The sequence below is a fragment of the Mus pahari genome, chromosome 23, assembly GCF_900095145.1.
Source record: "Mus pahari chromosome 23, PAHARI_EIJ_v1.1, whole genome shotgun sequence".
Lineage (NCBI taxonomy): Eukaryota > Metazoa > Chordata > Mammalia > Rodentia > Muridae > Mus > Mus pahari.
Genome location: NC_034612.1, coordinates 27,093,376 through 27,105,183, shown reverse-complemented (window position 1 = coordinate 27,105,183; position 11,808 = coordinate 27,093,376). Strand labels below are relative to the sequence as shown.

The following is an 11,808-nucleotide window of genomic DNA, read 5'->3' as shown; positions in this document are numbered from 1 at the left end:
GTCCTAGAACTCACTTTGTAGACCAGGCTGGCCTCGAACTCAGAAATCCACCTGCCTCTGCCTCCCAAGTGCTGGGATTAAAGGCGTGCGCCACCACCACCCGGCGCAGCCAGTGTTCTTAACTGCTGTCTTTTTTAAGGCAGGGTTTCTCAGTGGTCAACCATTAGGCTAGGTTGGGTGGCCAGCGAGTCCCGGGGACCCTCCCTCTCTCTCCATTGCTGCCATCAAAAGCATGAGGCCACCAGGCTGGCTTTCTAGGTGGTCTGGGATCCAATCTTGTAAGGCAAACACTTTACCAAAGGAGCGATAAACCAAGAAGATCTCTCTTCTCCACCCCACCCCGACGCCGCTCCAGGGTTTCACCCTGTCTGGCCGTCCTGGAACTTGCTATGCCAATCAGAATTGCTGCAAACTCACAGAGATCTACCTGCTTATCTCACCGCAGGAGCCCGCATGCCCACCCCCAAGGTGGTTTCTTATAGGTACAGGGAGCAGGCTGAGCGGGGAGTGGCTCAGGGTGACCTGGATAAAACACTCACTGGTTTCTTTCTGTCCCCCGGAGGAGGCTCAGAAGGGCAGGAAAAGCTGGTGCCTACCTAGGCTGTGGTTTAAAGCAGGCTTTGTGAGGGACATTCATGGACAAACATCGCCCTCTTGTGGCCGAGAGCAGTATTGCCTGTCTTTTTTAGCAACTGCATGCCAGGGGTTAGTGGCCTGAGAATCCTCTAGGGTGACCAACGGGGAAAATATATAAATAAACACACACGTGCACGCTCATCTAGTCAGCAGGTGTTCCACAGGTATTCAAATGTTACCCATGAATCTTGTAAAACAGCAACAGTAAAAAGTTTTCTCACACTAATATTTTAGCATCTGTTCATAACAGGGGAAATGTATTACAAGAGTAATAAAGAAGAAAAACCGGTGAGATGGCTCAGCAAGCAAAGGCACTTGCTGAGAAAAATCTGACAACCTGAATTTGATCCCAGGACTCACAGTAGAAAGAGCCAACTCCTGAAAGCAAGCATGTGCTAAGCCTGTAGACACACACATGCACACAGACACACACACACATGCACACACACAGACACACACACACATACAGAGATACACAGACACACACAGACACACATACCCCCTCCCAAACACACAAAGACACACAGACAGACAGACACCCCTCCCAAACACACAAAGATAAGAAGCAATAGATCAGTGGCTCAAGGGAGTACCTAGGAGGGAGCCAGGCTGCTGCCATGTGAGCCGGTCCACGCTGGCAATGAACCACCATTCAGGTGGCTTCCAGCTTCCTTCCACACCAGGCTGGCCACAAAGCTACTGGGGGGGGGGGGGAGAGATGTTTCAGCAATTAAGAGTTTTTGCTGAAAAAAAAAAACCAAAAAGCTAGGGGGGGGGGGGGGCTGGGAATCCAGACTAACAGTCGCCCGCTGGCCCTCTCTGGTTAGTTCTTGGGTCCCTTCAGCTCACACAACTGCTGAGGGGAGGGGCCGCCTTTCCTACAAAGTTACAGGGGTGATTTTTGTAAACTATAAACAGTGTGCTGTTGCAGCCTGGCGGTGGTGGCACAGCCTTTAATCCCAGTACTTGGGAGGTAGAGGCAGGAGGATCTCTGTGAGTTCCAGAACAGGCAGGGCTACAGAGAAACCCTGTCCCCGCCAAAACAAAGAAAAAAGAAAAAAAAAAAGTGCTGTTGCAGAAATGTGTGTGTGCATGAGAGAGAGAGAGAGACAGAGAGAGAGAGACAGAGAGAGAGAGACAGAGAGGCAGACAGGCACATAAAAACACAAACAAAGGCTACATCGAAACAAGCTTGTCCAAGCTCAGCTGTACACTGAGACTCAAGTCTAGATTATGAAGTGAGTCAGAGCCTCATCACGCCTTCGGGATCCCGGAGCCAAGGCCAGGTTTCCATGCCCAACCCTTGCTACCCTGCTAGCCCTATCAGCATATCAGCTTGGTCATTCAGAGGGCATCTTCTTGGATCAGAGGACTTGGGTCAATCTTCCATAAGGGCGGACCAGCAGTGGCACAGGGCCAGGTACAGTACAAGGGACAGGGACTTCTGAGGCTCACAGTTCTGTCATCTGAGCTCTCTGGTCTGTGGTATCTTCAATGCAGCTGAGCCCTTAGGATTCTCGTTTTCTCACTATTTGGCCCAGGCAGGCCTCAAACTTGTGGTCTTCCTACTTCAGCTGAGTTCTGTGATTACAAGGGTGTGCCATCATGCCTGGCTTCCATCCATCCATCCATCCATCAATCTCTCTTTCTCTCTCTCTCTCTCTCTCTCTCTCTCTCTCTCTCTCTCTCTCTCTCTCCTCTCCTCTCCTCTCCTCCTCCCCCTCTTTCTTCTCCTTGTCCTTGTCCTTTTCCTCCTCTTCCTCCTCTTTTTTTCTTTGAGAAAAAAAAAAAGGGTCACCCTATGCCATTCTGGCTGGCCTAGAACTCACTATGAAGATCAGGCTGGCCTTGAACTCACAGAGATCTACCTTCCTCTGTCTCCCAAGTGCTGGGACTGCAGGAACACACCACCACACCCGGCTCTTAAGCATGCAGCATGGCTATGGTCTCCTCCCCGCCCCCAATTTTTTATTAGATATTTTTTTCATTTACATTTGGCTATGGTCTTTTTATAGCTTCTCTCTGAAAGCTCCCTGTGGAATAGGTGTAGCCTCTGATGAGCCTGTAGACTCTGAATGGGGGGTTCTAAGGACTGACCACAAACATGGGGTTTCCACGCGCAGAGCACCCGTGGGTTACTCCCAAGGGTGGTTTTCTGCTGGGTCAGACAGCATTAGGGGAGAAGGACTTCCCACAGTCTGTGGAATTACTGTGTGAATCTGAGACGTCCTCCCATTCTGAATGATCGGTCCCTGGCTTGTGCTGTTTGTTTTTAGATCTATTTTTATGTGCTATATGTGTGGGTAGGCAGGACACATGAGTGCTGGTGTTTGAGAAAGCCAGAAGAGGGCATCAGAGTGGCTGTGAGCTGCCCACGGTGGGCGCTAGGAACCAAGTTCAGGTTCTCAGCAAGAGCAGGAAGCGCTCTCACTGCCCACCCGTCTCTCCAGCACCTTACGGGGCTATATTGAAGGCTGTGGAGTTTTTAGTTGGAGGGGCCTGGTCTGTGGAAGGAGGTTATTCTGGACAGGCCTTCGAGGACTCCCCTCACGTCTGGTTCCAGTCCATTCTGTCTCTTCCTTACCTCCACTATGTGAGAAGTCTTTGACACACACTCCTGTTGCTGTGAGCTCTGTAATGCTCTCCCTGGTATGATGGACCGAACCCTCCAAGCCAGTGGCTCTCAACCTTCCTAATGCTGCGACCTTTAGTACAGCCCCTCCCAGTGTGCTGACTCACCCTGGACCATAAAGTTATTGTCATTGCTACTTCATAACTGTAATTTTGCTACTGTTATGAATTGTAACTTAAATATATGTGTTTTTTGATGATCTTAGGTGAGCCCTATGAAAGGGTTATTTGACCCAAGGGTTCACGACCCACAGGTTGAAAACTGCTGCTCTAAACCATGAGCTAAAGAAACCCTTCCTTTCTTTCAGTCGGTGCTCTTAACCACTGAGCCATCTCTCCAGCCCAAGATAAGTACATTTTAAACTCTCTCTCTCTTTCTATGTATGAGTGTGTATGTGCGCCATTGTGTGTGCAGGTGACCTCAAAGGAGAGAAAAGGGTGTCAGATCCTTTGGAGATGGAGTTATAGGTGGTTGTAAACTACCCAGTGTGTGTGGGTGCTGGGACCGAAACTTGGGTCTTCTGCAAGAGCAGCAAATGCTTTTAACCACTGAGCCATCCTATCAGCCCTGTCAGGGCTTCTGGCTGTGGGGATGGAGGAAGGAATTCACACTCGTGGCTCGGCACTTTCTCTCCCAGGCAATGGAGGGGCAGCACTCCTGAGAGGCAGAGCCAGCTGTGGCAGCCAAGCTGTCCAACAGAACCCCTCCCTCAGACCCTCTAGTGCGTTAGGCACACTGTCATACGATGGGTCTTCTGACTGGAACAAGCAACTCACCTGGACTGTAAGCTGGGTCGCTCGTGTCCTTCAGAGTTCTTCCCTCTTCTTTCCTGCTTGGATCCCGAGGCCACCGGAAGGGGAATGAATACACTGCGATGTTCTTCGTGGGTGCTTGGGACTTCCGCAGAGGGTCTGCTTCAGGTCCCTTCACAGGATTAACTTTCGGACAGCTGCCGAGGCGAACTCTTAAAAACAGAGGATTCAAATGTTACCTCAACAAAGAGGTCCATGTCCTACCCTGGGCCCAGAGTAGCTGTTACGTACAGTACAACAATGAGGTCTAAGGTGTATAATCTTAAGGGGTCAGGGGGTTTGTTGGTTCATTTGTTTGTTTATATACTTATTTATTTTTTAAAGATTTATTTATTTATTTATTTATGCAAGTATAAGTACACTGTAGCTGTCTTCAGACACAGCAGAAGAGGGCATCGGATCCCATTACAGATGGTTATGAGCCACCATGTGGTTGCTGGGAATTGAACTCAGGGTCTCTGGAAGAGCAATCATTGTTCTTAACCACTGAGCCATCTCTCCAGTCCTCTCTCTCTCTCTCTGTAGCCCTGGCTATTCTGAAACTTACCATGTAGATCAGGCTGGCCTCAAACTCAAGAGATCCGCCTGCCTCTGTCTCCCAGTGCACCACCATGCCCAGCACCAAGGATGTTCTTGAGCCCCCATTCCTCACACTCGGACTGCAGGCGTGTGCTATCTCGATCCACTTATATACATCATGGGAGGAACCCAGGGACTCAAGCTAGATCAGCGCACTACCGACTGAGCCATAGCCCCCGCCCTTAGATATTTAGTGAGCCATCTGTCCAACGCCACAGCCACAGCAAGAAAACCTTTCTTGTTTTGTTTCTTTGAAACTAGGCATCACTGTGTAGCCTTGGCTGGCCTGGACCACTCTAGGTAGTCCAGGGTGACCTTGAACTCCCAGAGATCTGCCTGTCTCTGCCTCTGAGAGCCGAGATTAAAGGCACCATCAACCATGCCTTTTTAGAAACAGACTATTTTTCTAAATTATTTGTGTGCATTTGTGCCTGGGTGTCTGTGTAGAGGCAGGGTCTGGGGTTTATGACGTCTCAGCTAGATTGAGAGCTGACAAGTCCCAACAATCCCCCTGTCTCTGATCCCTTCCTTGGGACCAGGGTAGGTGCTGGGCTCTGAACTCTGATCCCCATGACTGAATGATAAGAACCCTTAACCTCCGAGTTGTCTTTCCAGGCACTCTTTTTTTTTTTTTTTTCCAACTCCTGATCTCCCTCTGCCTCTGTCACCCAAGTTACAGGGTAACACTGGGGCAGCACCACACCTGGCTGAGGGTTCAAAGCAGGTTGTAAATGATGACAGTCTTAGTGAGATTACAACTTATTTTCGTTTTCTTTTCTAAGCTCATCTAGTTTCTTTCAAATCCATGGGAGAGTTCCCCAGTTTCACACACCTGGTGGGGGCGGGGCAGGATGAGGAAGGATGCGAGGTCTGAGGTGAGGGAGGTGTGAGGGGTTTGGGTGGAAGAACTTGAACTCTGCCAGCGCTGAGTGGAAAGGTCTGGCTGGCACGCGCTGGGAGGCTGCCTGATGGGGTGTTGGTGAGTGACCCCCCAAGGGCAGAGTCCTGGTAGGCAGTCAGGGAACAGCTGCTACGTGAGACAGGGTGGAGCGCCGCTCAACGCCTAGGCGGACTCTGGTGGCTGCGGCTGCCGTGGGGGAGAGATCTGGGTCAGCTGCAGGACGATCAAGGGCGAGTGAGCAAGAGAGAGGGGAAGCTGGGCTTGACACTGCTGCTGGGCAAAGGGCGAATACAGATCATACATAGGAACGAGCCGAGCTTGTGGATCACACTCGTGACCCTACGCCTCAGGAGCTGAGGCTAGATAATCACTAGTTTCGGGTCAACCTAGTCTACACAGCAAAACCCTGTTTCAAAACCAAACTAAACCAAACCAAACCAAACCAAACCAAACCAAACCAAACAAATAAAAAAAGCAAAAACCCAAGAAAACAAAAAAACAAAAATAAAATACAAACAAAGCCACCTATAAGCTATAATAAAAAAGAACTTCTACATGTTAAGCACTCTGTAATCTAGAAAGTTCTTTTAAACCTACTACTTATTTAATATATTATCTAGGCATCAAGATCAAACCCAAGGCTTTGTGTGTACCAGGCAGGGGCTCTACCACTGAGCCACGCCCCAATCCTTGTCTGTTATTTTATCTGATACTCATATATATATAGAGAAACAGAAGCTCAGAGAAGTTCAAGGACTTACCCCAGCATGTCCAACTATGCACAGGGAGCCAGAGCCCGATTCTAGCTAGTGACTGTGCATCGCTGGGCTGGGCAGGCAGAGAGTGGTTCTGGTCAATGACACTAAAGTCATTGAGAAGCTGGAGATTTCCACATACCCAGCGACTAGTACAAGTGCTGCTCAGCACTGGACAAGAGTCCTGTGCTGAACCACAGGCTGATCCCGAGATGGTGGCACTCATCTAGTCTTGTCTCTGACAGAGTTTCACTAAATAGGTCAAATGGACTTCAGATGCCCACCAGTGCCCTTGCACCTGACTCCCAAAGTGCTGGGTCACAGCTGTGAAACCCCAGCTTGAGTCTACTGTGTCTAAGCCCCAACCCCTCTCTCTCCCTGGGGAAGGCTCTCCTGTGTATTCTTTAGAGAGGAGCTGGCTAGCACACAGGGAACTCACTGGACAGAGTCCAGGCTCTGTGAAGGAGAGAAACCGTTGTCCACAAACTTGCTCCTGCGCCACACCGTGGCATGGGGCTTGGCTAGGAAGCCATCGGATGATAACCGGGAAGAGTGTAATAGAGGTCCTAAAGCTACAGAGGACACAGCCACATAAAGCTAACAGACAGGAGAGCCTCCATACTCCGGTGATCAACTCAGGACCTCCTGTGAGGACCACAGCAGGCTCCATACAGACCTCAGAGTTTGGAGTGGGTGGAGGGTCCAACTGATTTTCAGCCTAGGGCAAAGCGGCCACAGACTCCCACGGGCCCTGCTCTTACCAGGGTTCCAAGAACACATCTGAAGCTGATGATGCGGATCTTGTTTCCATTGTAGAGGTGCCACATGTTCTAGAAGCTTCCTGAACTGGAGGCCATGAGGAACGACAGAACTTCAGGAGCTCTAGAAGAAACAAGGGTCATCGGGTGGATACGTGGTCCTCCCCTCCCTTCCTCTTATCTCTCCTCCTCTTTCATGATTTAGCTGGGCAAGTCCTTGAATTACAGGCTTATGACCCTGAGGGGGTTTTGTTTGTGATGTAGCCCAGGCTGGCCTCACACTCGCTATGTGACTCCTGATCCTCCTGCCTCCACTCTGCAGTGCCGGGATTCCAGGCAGGCACCGTCTCACCGGGTGCATGTGGTGCTGGAGATGGAACAAACTCTGACTGCACCATATCCCCAGCCCTGCTGCTTCTTTTCAATTCTTGTTAGACCCAAACATAGACCAGGAAGGCCTCAAACTCACAGAGATCCTCCTGCCTCTGTCTCCCAAGTGCTGGGATTAAAGGTGTGCGTCACAATGCCCGACTTGCTTTTAGCGTTTCTAATAGGGTCTTTCCACACAGCCTTTCCTGGCCAGGTTCTTACTGGGATAGCCAACATTGACCTTGAACTTGTGGCGACTTCCCACTTGAGATTCTGGGATAAGGAGTGTGCCACGGGGCTCCCCACCCCACCCCACGGCAGTGCATTCTTCTTCGTTATTTCCTTTTCATCCTTTTATGTGTATGTTTGTGTGAGCATCTGCATGTGTGTTTAGGTGCCCGTGGAGTGCAGAAGAGGGCGTCAGGTCCCTTGGATATAGAGTTACAAGTGGTTGCCAGCCACCCAATGTGGATGCTGGGTTCTGAGCTCAGGTCTTCAGCAAGAGCAGCCCAGCGGTGGTGGGCACGCCTTTAATTGGGACATGTTGGGAAAGTAAACGTAGGTGGATCTCTGAGTTCGAGGCCAGCCTGGTCTACAGAGTGAGTTCCAGGACAGCCAGGGCTATACAGAGAAACCCTGTCTCAACAAAACAAAACCACAAACAAGTAAAAATCACAAGGAAAACCAACCAACCAACCAAACAAAAAACCAGCTTTCTGGCTAGATAAGAAATGTTAATATAAGAAAAAAAAAAAAAAAAGAAATGTTAATATACTACAAATACCTACCACTAAATAATGATAAAAATTATAGCTTTATATAAATGATCAAAGACGGGGCTCCAGTAGGTTTAGTAGAACACTTGCTTTCTATGTAAAAGTCCCTGGATTCCATTCCTACACTGAAAGGGGTGGGGGTGGGGGGCGGGATATAAAGGAAAAATCCTTCCAAATTTTATCTCTCAGACATAATCTAAATTAAAATTATTGAAAATGTAATACTATAGCTTGAAAAACCAGAGAGCTTTAAAGGAAATATCATTTGCATACACTACCTGTAAAGGAAGTACATGGGTGTGGGGAGTGTTGGGATGGTCCTGTCAAATGGCTGAGGTGGAGATCCAGAACCCATGTACAAACCCAGGCTTGACTTTATATTTGCGCAGGTGCATGTGGTGGCCAGGGGTCCACTAACCTTAGGTGACCTTCCAAAGTCACTGTCCACTGTTTTGGGAGACCTGGTCTCTCTCTCTCTCTCTCTCTCTTTTTTTTGGATTTTTGAGACAGGGTTTTTCTGTATAGCTCTGGCTGTCCTGGAACTCACTTTGTAGACCAGGCTGGCCTTGAACTCAGAAATCCGCCTGCCTCTGAGACCTGGTCTCTTGATATCCTAATTCATGATCCCTGATTTGACTGGGGCGGCTGGCCAGTCAACTTCCCCAGCAGGTCGTGGGGGTTACAAGTGTATGTGGGTGCTGGGGATTGACTCTGACTGCAGGCTGTCAGGCTCGGTGGTAAGCACTTTCACAGGGTTAGTCCTTTCACTCCCCCACTTTTTTTTTTTTTTTAGTGATGGAAGGGGACAAGGTTTCACTATGTAGTCCTACCCAGTCTGGATCTTGTTATGTAGATCAGGCTAGCCTCAAATTAGCCTTGATCGTCCCCTCTCTGCCTTGTGAGCACTGGAATCACACGCATGTGTAACCAGCCTGGCTATTTATTTTTAAACATGAACCCCCTCCCCCTAAAGTCTGTAATCCCAGTACTGGGGGAAGCTGAGGCAGGAGGATGGCTACAAGTTCCAAGCCAGTCTAGGGTTACATATACAGACCTTGTTTCAAACAAAACCAAGCTAGGTGGTGAGATAGCTCGGCAGGTAAATGTGATCACTGCAAAGCCTGACCTCGAGCTCAATCCCCAAAACCCACATGGCAAAGGGAAAGGATCCATTTCTGAACCCAGAAAGTTTTATCTGACCACTCCGTGCCCTCCTCCTAAACACATACGCAACAACCAAAAACAAACATCAAAAAACAAAAAACCAGAAAACAACAAAATCCCCCCAAAAGAAAAAAACCCAAACAAACAAAAGCAGCTGCCAACCTTGTCGTTTATTGGAGTATCGCACGCGTCTGCTCTTAGGAAGCAGGGGCGCTTCCGAGGGCAACACTGCTACTGCAGATCTGCGTCTGTCAGCCCCCAGCTAGACCGTGGATGAGGGGTCCCTGATCGACTCTAACCCCAGCTCCCTCTTCTGGAATAGAGGGGCTGTGTCTGGGGCAGCACCCGTCACTACTGTGTGTGTGTGTGTGTGTGTGTGTGTGTGTGTGTGTGTGGTGTGTGCAGGCTGACATGTGCTTGGAGGGCTCGTGTGCGACGGCAGGGGCCACAGGAAGTTCCCACTCCCAGCTTCATTCCCTAGAGCCAGGGTCCGCCCCTGAACTGGAAGGTAGGCTAGGCCGGCCGCTGGGGTCTCCGATCCCACGAGTGGGTTGTGTCCCTGCCCCCTTTTTTGGGGAAGGGAGTGTTGCCGGGGATTCGAGCAGTTTCTCAAGGTTGCACAAGCTCTCTTCCCCTGCGTCCCCTCCCCAGCCCGACCGGGCCCCTCCTATGGATTCGCTCCGACCACCAGGACCCACTCCGCTCTCCCGGACAACGTGAAGGAACCTAGACGGTCACCGGGGGTTTTCGGGACTGGAGAGGTGGGCTGCGCGCCCCCCCCCCCCGGCTCAAGGCCGGGCCTCCTGCGCATCCCGTCCCACGTCTGGTCCTGCTTTCCCCGGCTGAAAATCCTCACCGTGGAAGGCTGACCCGAGCCGCGAACACATGCGGGGCCGCGGTTCCCGCCTCAGACCGGCAACTAACGGCAGCTTGCTCGCGCCTAACTACATTTCCCAGAGTTCTCGGCGGCAAGCCCGTTAGCGGGGCTCGCGACAGAAAATTCCTTGGCTCCGTGGTGATGGTGGCCCGTGACCAGCAAGGTGATTATCCGCACATCTGTCGCCGACCCGCACAGCTTTCACCCTGTCCCCGCGCTCGCCACCACCTGATGCTCACTTCTGGTGTGGGAGGAGGCAGAGCAAAACAAGCCGTTGCCTGGAAAGGAACCAGAACTACAACTCCCAGAATGCTTCGGTATGGACAGCCTCCTGCTTCAGTAGTAACCGTTGTTATTGCCGGAGACCATTCTCAGGTTATTTGGGCTCCGCAAGCCAGCGAGCGAAGGAGCAGAAGCCAGATTAGGGGAACGATAAAGGACAAAATACGATATTTGACTTAAACAATGCTGACGAATACAATGCCATTTTTTTTTTCTTCCCACGGATGCTCAGGGCCAGAGCAAAGGGCGAACAGCCTTCTAGGAAATGCAAGAGAAGCTGCCACGGGAGCTATGGGAAACGTAGTCCAGTGATCACTAGCCACGCCTTTAAAGAGAATTCAAACACAGAATTTGCCTCATAAGTACTTAGAGTAAATAGTACTCATAAAGTCCCTTCTTTATATTTACCCTCGGAGCCGTACCTGGCTAGCCTGTCTTCAGCCATCTTCCTGTAAGATTTGTTGTACACAAAAGTAGATCAAAGGAACCTGTGGCTAATACAGTTAATACATACTTCATAACCCATGCGGGAGGAAGAAATCCTGAAAACTATAACGGCTTGTTCTGAGTTAACCCTCAAACGAGATGTCCACTCCAGCACACAAGGAATGCAAGGCCTGGATATGAGTCTTTCTCTTGCTACACACTGAGAGATGGTAATTAAGGAGACCGGGATCCAGAGACAGTGCCAACCACCTGACCAGAGGGGCAAGACTGAAGTTTGAGTAACGATGGCCTTTGTTCTACAATCTGTCCATGGATCGATCAGATGCCCTCTTCTGGCCTATGTGTGTCCAGTCCAGAGACCCATACCACCAGCCTTCCTCAGTCTCTCTTCTATCTATATTTTTGAAATAGGGTCCCTCACTGATTCTTTAGCTTACTGATTTGATAATCAGTGAGATCCTCCTGCCTCTGCCCCCACCCCCACCCCGAGTGCCTCAGTGCCTGGCTTTTGTGTGAGTGCTGGGAATCCAAACTCACTGCTCCTCACTCTACCACTAAGCCATTTCTCTTTTTCATATTCTCTCTCTCCACACGCGCGCGCACACATACACACACACACTCACACACACTGAAAATGGTCAGTTTGGCTGTGGGGTCTGTCCATCTCTGAAATCGCAGGTGCTGCTATCACGCCATCACGCCACGCTGCTGTACATTGAGGATATGGATCTGAACTCAGGTCCTCATGCTCTCACAGTGGGTGCTGTATTGACTGAGCCATCTTCCCAGCTCCCAAAAGGATTATATTCTTTTTTTTTTT

General features: G+C 50.1%; 1 long non-coding RNA gene across 2 annotated transcripts in view; it reads right to left on the bottom strand.

Moving 5' to 3' along the window:
* Positions 1 to 10,527, bottom strand: part of LOC110339039 — a 16,728-nt gene extending 6,201 nt beyond the window's left edge. For both annotated transcript variants that reach the window (XR_003842974.1, XR_003842973.1), the window contains exons 1-3: positions 10,239 to 10,527; positions 7,077 to 7,197; positions 4,045 to 4,232 (exon numbers count right to left, since the gene is read on the bottom strand). This is a non-coding gene — a long non-coding RNA (uncharacterized LOC110339039). The remainder of the gene's footprint in view (positions 1 to 4,044; positions 4,233 to 7,076; positions 7,198 to 10,238) is intronic.
* Positions 10,528 to 11,808: the final 1,281 nt, after the last annotated feature.